Genomic DNA, 8261 nt, shown 5'->3' on the forward strand with positions numbered 1-8261 from the left:
TGATGAGATACATTCATCCTTCATGGCCTTCTTGCAACTGCAACTTCTGTAAAGAGCTCCAGTTGTCATAAAAGTTAACCTTTTGATTCCACACGTATCTAGAGCTTGTTTAAACCGCTGTTACAGTGTCTGTCTCATTTTACTTTCTATTTTTGTTCTTTATGTAAATAACCTCTAAATGGAGTTGTAGCCAGCCTGAGGAGATGCCAAGTCTTCATCAGTTTGGTGCTCCTTGGAGGACTACATAATATACTTTATATTTCAGAGACAATCAATGGATGTTTTTGGAGTTAAATTCAGTTACCCTAAACTGTTTGACCTCTGAAAAAGTTTTATTATCCATGTTGAAGTAAAACGTTAGAATTTTAAAATGATTATGGTAATTTTTGGCTTCTCCATCCATGGGATTTTCCAGGCAAGAGTACTGGAGTGGGTTGCCATTGCCTTGTCCAGGGGATCTTCCCCACCCAGGGATCAAACGCGGGTCTCCCACGTTGCAGGCAGATGCTTTAACCTCTGAGCCACCAGGGAAGCCCTTAAAGATAGACACTTCCGCTCAATAAATAATGTGTTCACAAGGTGGTTGATGATTCAAGTGCCACAGAGGACTCAACAGTTCTGTTCTAGCTTCAATAGTCCATATTTCAATAATTACATTCTTCATGCTAAACTAGACTATAATGTTAGACGGTAAGTTCTGAGAGGCAGAAGCATGCTTGTCTTAATTACTAAGAATTCTCAATTCTTAGAACTGTGCCTGGATGCAGTCAGCTCTCAATTCATATTTATGTGATTGACATTAGTTAAATGTTGAGCCAAATTAAACCTTTTGAGAAGCAAATGGACTATCAGTAAATCAGATGATGAGTCAAATAAGGATACGATTCCAAAGACTCCATCGCTTCAAATGTGCCATTTAATAGGCAACTTTTCTTTCTTTTTGTATTGTTCATTCCAAGGTGGCATGTTAGATGGTTATAATTCACAAGGTATATATTCAGCTTTGTTTCTGTGCTATTGTCACATGTACAGCAAACCGAAAAGGAATATATTCATTTATCTGTAAGACTGCAATAACTCTAATTTTATGACTGTACCTTTCTCTTTGCCTGTCTCCTAGCTATAATCTTTTACGTAGTTTCTGGAGCTGGCCTCTCAGTGTAAATCCTTATCTGAAGCCTACACTTCACCACCACTCTTTTTGGAGTGAGCGTGGCAGCACCATTTCTAGTTGTGGAACTGACAGAATCCTGAGAGATAACCAGATGCATAAGTTACTTCCCATCATTTTTAAAAATAGGCTTTGGGGCAGAACTATGCCAGGGGCTCAAAACTACAGTGTGAGGATACAAGAGTACTGGGTCATTTTACTGTATTTCCTGATGGAAAACACTTTTGCTGCATTTATGAGCAGCATGGTTTGCTCTCAGACAAAACAATAAGGCTATGATTCCAGATAATAAGCCTCCTGATGGAATAACCACTATTATCTGCTAGCTGGGGAAGTTTTCATCATCTGTCTCAAGTGAAAGTGGGAGGAGAAAGATGGGAGGATAGTGAATAAAAAAAGAGCCAGAAAGATGAATTTCTGGTCCAAGAATTCCTGGTTGGTTTTTTTTTTCCCCTTTGTTATCTTGAGGTTTTTTGTGAATGTTCATAAATAAGTACATTTACTAAAAGATTTCACAAGGAAGATTAATGCAACAAGTTCTTTGGAAACTCCAGGAAATATGAAACAGTAAAAGGATTTCTCTCCTCGCCCTTATAACTGGGTATGTGCTTCCCTGGCAGGTGGCCACATACTGCCAGAGCACACCCTCCTTGAAACTGTCTTGCAGGAGCTTATGTGTCTTCAGTTATTCGCTGGACATTCTGAGGAGCCAGAAGAAATGAAAAAGCCTTCCAAGTCACTAGAATCCCCCCAGGAGTTCCTGGTAATAAATGGGAGGTAACAGTACTAAAAAATGGATTTATTTAAAAGGCAAATACTCTAGAAGTCATTAAAACTTTCCATATTCAAGCTCCGTCATAGAGAGACTTTCCCACCCCACCCCAAGAACATATATGAATGACCCACGTTTTCATCTAATATATTAAGGTTAAGTTAAATATTCACATTTTGCAATACTTAGAAAAGTCATTTCTTTTACTCAATGCTCCACAAACAAGAGGCTATTTCCCACACCAGAGAATATGCAGTGGAAAACTCCCCTCTAAAATTTTAAGACTTAATTGTTTAATTAAGATCAGCATAGCCTATTCCAACTGAAGTTAATGGATTTAGACCTTATAGATTTCCTGATGTTTTTTAATCTTCTTGGTTGTTTAGCTCATTTCTGACTTCCTTTTCTTTTTCTTTGTGTTCTCAGAGTGCCTGTACCCACTGGGAGATGATGGTTCTATGAAAATGATTCTGAACATTAACCTATGTGCTATCATTCTATGAATGTGAACCTTAAGGGTTTTAGCTTTCTTTCCTTCTTATCTTTAATTTTTGGTGTCGTGTTCCCTTTAACAGAGAACTGTCTCACTGACCTTAGCTCACATTATGCCTCCACCCCCACTCCATCCCCCGACACCTCCTTCACCCCACGGAGTCTGCTTGCCTCTATCATCTTTCGGTGGTGCTGAATGTATATAGCTTTGAAACACTTTGGAATGAAAGGTGCCATGAAATTGTAAAGTGTTTTTATCACAGAGTTCTGCCAATATGTCTCGATCCTGACGGGCAACACCTCTGCTATTTCAGTGTTGTGACGGGGACACCCAGCTGGTCCTGAGAAGGCACCGTGCTCAGACAAGCATGTGAGATTGCATTTGTCCTTGGGGGTGAGCCCTAAGCTTCAGAGCATCTACCATGTTTAGACAGTTGTGGGAGATGCATGGCAAGAAGGTTAGTGCCTTGCTACTTAAAGTGTGGTTTGTGGCATCTTCCAGGCACTTATTAGGTATGTAACACCTTGGACCTTGTCTCAGACCTCCTGAGTCAGAATGTGAATTTAATATGATATACAGGTTATTTGTATACTAATTGGTGTAGTGGACATCTGCTATTTTTTTCTGTCCTAAATTCCTGGTTCTGGTAACCATACCTCTCATCCCTTCTTAAAAAATTCCTTTATCCTAATCAGGTGATTCTGCTGGGCTTGCCAGACACAGGGCCCTGGCTTTTTGGCCATAGAGGTAATTCAGTCTTGGACATTTAAGCTGCAACAATTGATATCAGGGTGGTCACATGGGCTATATGTCCCAAACTGGGCCGGAGAGGCCTGGTTCTTCACCCTGAAATCGGAGGGGAAGCCTTTTCTCTCTGGAGGGAGGAACCTGGAAGGAGGTAACTTAGAATTGTCAATGGCCATTTTTTCCAGTTGACTGGAGAATACCTGTGTACTGTAGAGAAGAAAGAGACTAACATCCAAAGGAGAGCAGAGGCATGAGCTGGAGCTCTGGTGCCTGACCCTTGCTGTAATTTGGTTGTATAAATTCATGAAATGTCCTTTTTGCTTTGCCTGGTTTGAGTTAGGTTTCTGTCCCTGCAGAGGAATCAAAGATTCTCCATTACATCCATAAACATAAAAAAAGTTGGGTTGATATGAGAGGTTTAAGCTTTCAACTATTAGCTTTTTACACAAGAAAACCCAAAGCAAATTGTGACCTAACATATGCTTAAACTCTCTAGTATTCTCTCTTTATATATAAGAAAAAAATTCATAAGGTTTTTGAAAGTTTTAAGTAGAAAAATGAATATAAAACACCTAATATGGTGACTGATGTATAGCAGATGTTCAATAAACGTTATCTACTATCATTTGTTGGCATTACCAGTACCATCACTTCATGGCAAATAGAAGGGGAAGAAGTAGAGTCAGTGGAAGATTTTATTTTCTTTAGTTCCAATATCACTATGTATGGAGACTACAGCCATGAAATTAAAAGACACTTGTTCCTTGCAAGGAAAACTATTACAAACCTAGACAGTGTGTTAAAAAGCAGAGCATCACTTTGCCAACAAAGGTCCATCTAGTCAAAGCTATGGTTTTTCCAACAGTTCTGTATGGATGTGAGAGTAGGAGCAAAAAGAAGGCTGAGCGCCGAAGAACTGATGGCTTCAAACTGTGGTGCTAGAAGAGACTCTGGAGAGTCCCTTGGACTGCAAGGAGATTAAACCAGCCAATCCTAAAGGAACTCAATCCTGAATATTCATTGGAAGGACTGATGCTGAAGCTGAAGCTCCAATACTTTGGCCACCTGATGTGAAGAGCTGACTCATTGAAAAGACTCTGATGCTGGGGAAAATTGAGGGCAGGAGGAGAAGGGGACAACAGAGGATGAGATGGCTGGATGGCATCACCGACTCAATGAACATGAATTTGAGCAAGCTCCAGGAGATATTGAAGGACAGGGAAGTCTGGCGTGCTGCAGTCCATGGGGCTGCAAAGAGCTGGACATGACTTAGTGATTGAACAACATTAGTAGCAGCAGCACTGCCTCACGACTCCTTTAATGGAGCAGATTCTCTCTAGCACAGGAGTCTGAATGTGACTTTACCCTCCAAGTCTCAACTGCTGCTGCTACTGCTAAGTCACTGCAGTTGTGTCCGACTCTGTGCGACCCCATAGACGACAGCCCACCAGGCTTGAATTTTTCAATGCAAATTTAACTCGATTTTTCTCTTTTTTTCTGGTGGACCTAATTTTCTCACCATGAGAAGAATAATCAAAGATACTGGGCAGGAGCTCTAGGTGCATAATGGGTTAGAGAAAGCAGAAAGGGCTAGAGCCCTTCATGAAGTGAGGCTTCTTTCCCAGTGGACATTATCTCAGCTCCAATGGTGACCACCCCACGAGTGGCGGCTCCCCTTTCTTTCTCCTCTTCTAGGCCTTTTCTCTTCCTCCGTAGAGCACAGGGGCTGTGGATGGGGAAATCCACTCTCAGTTATAGCTTACAGTGACTCCTTTCTTGGTGTCATTGCCTCCCTCACCCCTCCAGGCACATTCTTGAATATTCTTTACCTCTGTAGTTGGAAACCTCAGAGAATTTTTCTAGAATTTTGCTCACAGAGGAATTCTCCTTGATTGTTGGGTTATCAAATATCTAAAGCAGCAACTCCTTTAAGGAAACTGTTCAAAGATCCTCTAGTCTTGCCTTGGGCAAATAAACTTTGTGACACCATATTTCTGATTGCCACTTTAATTCTATCTCTGTTTTGTTCAGGCAGGCGTAAACGCGCTGACTTTTCGGCTTAAGCTGGACACACCTTCCTGAAGGTGTTTTCTCAGGCTGCCATAGGGTAGGGTTTCTCATCGCCTTTAGCCAAAGTTTGAGCTCAGGTATTTGAACACTTGCCAATAGCCCCAGATATCTCATTCTCTTTCCCTCCATAGGGCAATGGTGACATCTTGATAAATCAAATTAACATCTAGAAAAGGTATCAGGTTAAATTTTGATGCTTATGTTGTGTTGTATTTTTGTCTTTTACAGGATAAAAAAATGATTTTAAAAATAGCGATTCTAAAACAAAGTGGGCAAGAACATCTTCTGTATCAATAAATATTAATTACAATTTACTTAGAATTGTTTAATTACTGTGTGTATTTGAATGTACGATTAATAACCTCTGTACGGGCAATGGAAATTCTTTCTTTTGAATTTTACATGCACTTGCTGATGGATTAGTTTATCCAAGGTCCAGTGCTATAAGAGAAAATTGAATGACTTGATTTTGTCTCGAGGTATTTAAAACTTTGAGATATTTTGCCATGTAATGAGTCAAATCAAAGAAAGCTTACTCTAGTGGTTACCTATGTTGGAGAAGATCATTGTGAGAATGTAACATTGGCTAACCCTGGAGTTGGACCTGGGCAACTGATGATTCCTCACCCATTCCCCTGTCCTTGGACTGTGCGTTCCACTTGAGTTTCCGGCACTAGAACCTCAATGACACAGCCTTTAGATGGTGTTGTTGAGATTATCTGGACAGGATAGATGACTAGACTCAGTTAAGGCCTCTGTGTAAACTTTTAAGATTCTAGGGACAGCTATGGAGATCTACTCATCTTGCCAATACATAAGGTAAGCTTTGTAAGTGCCCTTGCTTATTAAAACCTACCACCTACCAATCCTTTTCTTGGTCTTTCCTTGCTCTATACATGTACAGGGGATAATTTTAGATTTCACTTGGGAAATTCCTAAGTTTGCAAACCAACAACCTACTGCTATGATGATGAAGTAGCAGTATAACAGACGTTTATAAAGACTTTTAGATAATACTTTTCGGACACACTGCTTCCTCTCCCATCATCAGTGTTATTGGACCTATGACATATATAGCTTTACTCATACTGTGGCTTTTTTCAACTCTGAGTGCAACTTGTGTGTTAATCACTAGTCATGTCCAACTCCTTGTGACCCCATGCACTGTAGCCTGCCAGGCTCCTCTGTTCATGGAATTCTCCAGGCAAGAATACTGGACTGGGTTGCCATTTCCTTCTCCAGGGGATCTTCCCAACCTAGGGAGTGAACCCAGGTCTCCCACGTTGTGGGCAGACTCTTCACCAACTGAGCCACCAGGAAAGCCAACTTGGGAATTGTAAAATTGATGAGAGAGCTGTTTTCTCTACAGGTATTTTGTATAGCAGATAATATATATGTGGTGTGTGAGTAGTATATATGTTAACTCATTATTAACCAAATGGATAGAGACAGAACATGATAGAGTGTTTCTCAAACATTTTTTTCATTATTGTCTTCCTAAATTAAAAAAAAAAAGAAATTAAAATTTTCTCTAGTGAGAGAGATTAAGGAATAAAATTGTGTCAGCAGAGTTGAACTTTGGAGGATCACAGATCATTATAGTATCTAAGGATTTTTTGATCTTCAAGAACTAATTTTTACTTCTTTGGAGGTGATGTAACCTCCAGTGAAACTGTTAGGCATAGTGGAAAGAACAGGTCTTTTAGCATCAAACAGACTTGATTCAAATACCAGCTTCACCATTTATTAGGTGTCTTTGGGTAAACAATGCAACCTTTCTGACCTTCAGTTCACCCATTCAAGGCATTTTAATATGTCACAACAATTTCTAGTAAGGTTACCCAGCCTGAATGTCATTCTCTGACCTTGTCAGATGACAAATGCTGCTACTGCTGCTGCTAAGTCGCTTCAGTCGTGTCCGACTCTGTGCGACCCCATAGACGGCAGCCCACCAGGCTCCCCCGTCCCTGGGATTCTCCAGGCAAGAACACTGTTGCCATTTCCTTCTCCAATGCATGAAAGTGAAAATGAACAGGATGCAGTAATTATTTATCTAATGCCCGCATGGTAATTTGATGTTAATAAATATTCCTATAGACCAGTGATTCTCAAACCTGGTTGCACATTAGAGTCATCTGAGGATATTTAAAAATTCCCAAGCTCAGAACACACTGGGGCCAAATAATTTGCAATCTCTGGTGGTAGATAATAGGCATCAGTGTGTTTTGAGACTCCCAGGTGATTCCAGTGTGAAGACAGTTTGAGAATTCAGCCTAAAATCTGAAAATAGTTAAGATATGTGTATCAGTTCACTCCAAGGGCATGTTACCTGAGATTGGAAAATAAAATATCATAGACTAGCTGAAGGAATAGCAGTTGTTTTGGATTCTCCCAGCACTGAGTAAGTTGCTATTAGAGGGAAGCCTTTATAAAACTAAATAAAGAAATACTTTAATAACGTGCGACTTTAAAATCGGCAGTTTTCAGTTTCAGAACACCGTGATAAGCAAGCACACAGGGTTCACAGCCCCTGTGGCATGTGGTATTTCTCTTTGTGAAGGGAAAGGCATATTTTCCAACTTGAGACATACCAGAGCCTAGACAGCATGTCACAGCTGAGAAGTAGGCTTATGATCTGCTTTTCCTTTTATTGAAAGACATGTTCCATGTCACAGAAGACTGTGGCTTAACTATTACTAATTGGCCTTAAGCAAGTGAAGGAAAACTTTCCATTTCAATAAGAGTAGAAATGCATGCTGTGTTTTGCATGTTATACTACATGCAAAACGATTCTTCCTAGTTTTATTCTTAGTGTTCTATGATTTGCTTCCCAGAGTTTCGGTCAGAGACGCTTGTCCATGGAGTGATAATCTGATTTCATCAGTGGGTTGATGCTTTGTCAACAGAGGAATGTCGGGAGGATCTATTACAGAATGGACATCCAAGATGAGGTATGTGGCAGAAAAAATGTCGTGAGGACACCCTGCAGAGTCTTCATTATAGATGAC

This window comes from Ovis aries, chromosome 6, assembly GCF_016772045.2.
Source record: "Ovis aries strain OAR_USU_Benz2616 breed Rambouillet chromosome 6, ARS-UI_Ramb_v3.0, whole genome shotgun sequence".
In the NCBI taxonomy this organism is placed as follows: Eukaryota; Metazoa; Chordata; class Mammalia; order Artiodactyla; family Bovidae; genus Ovis; species Ovis aries.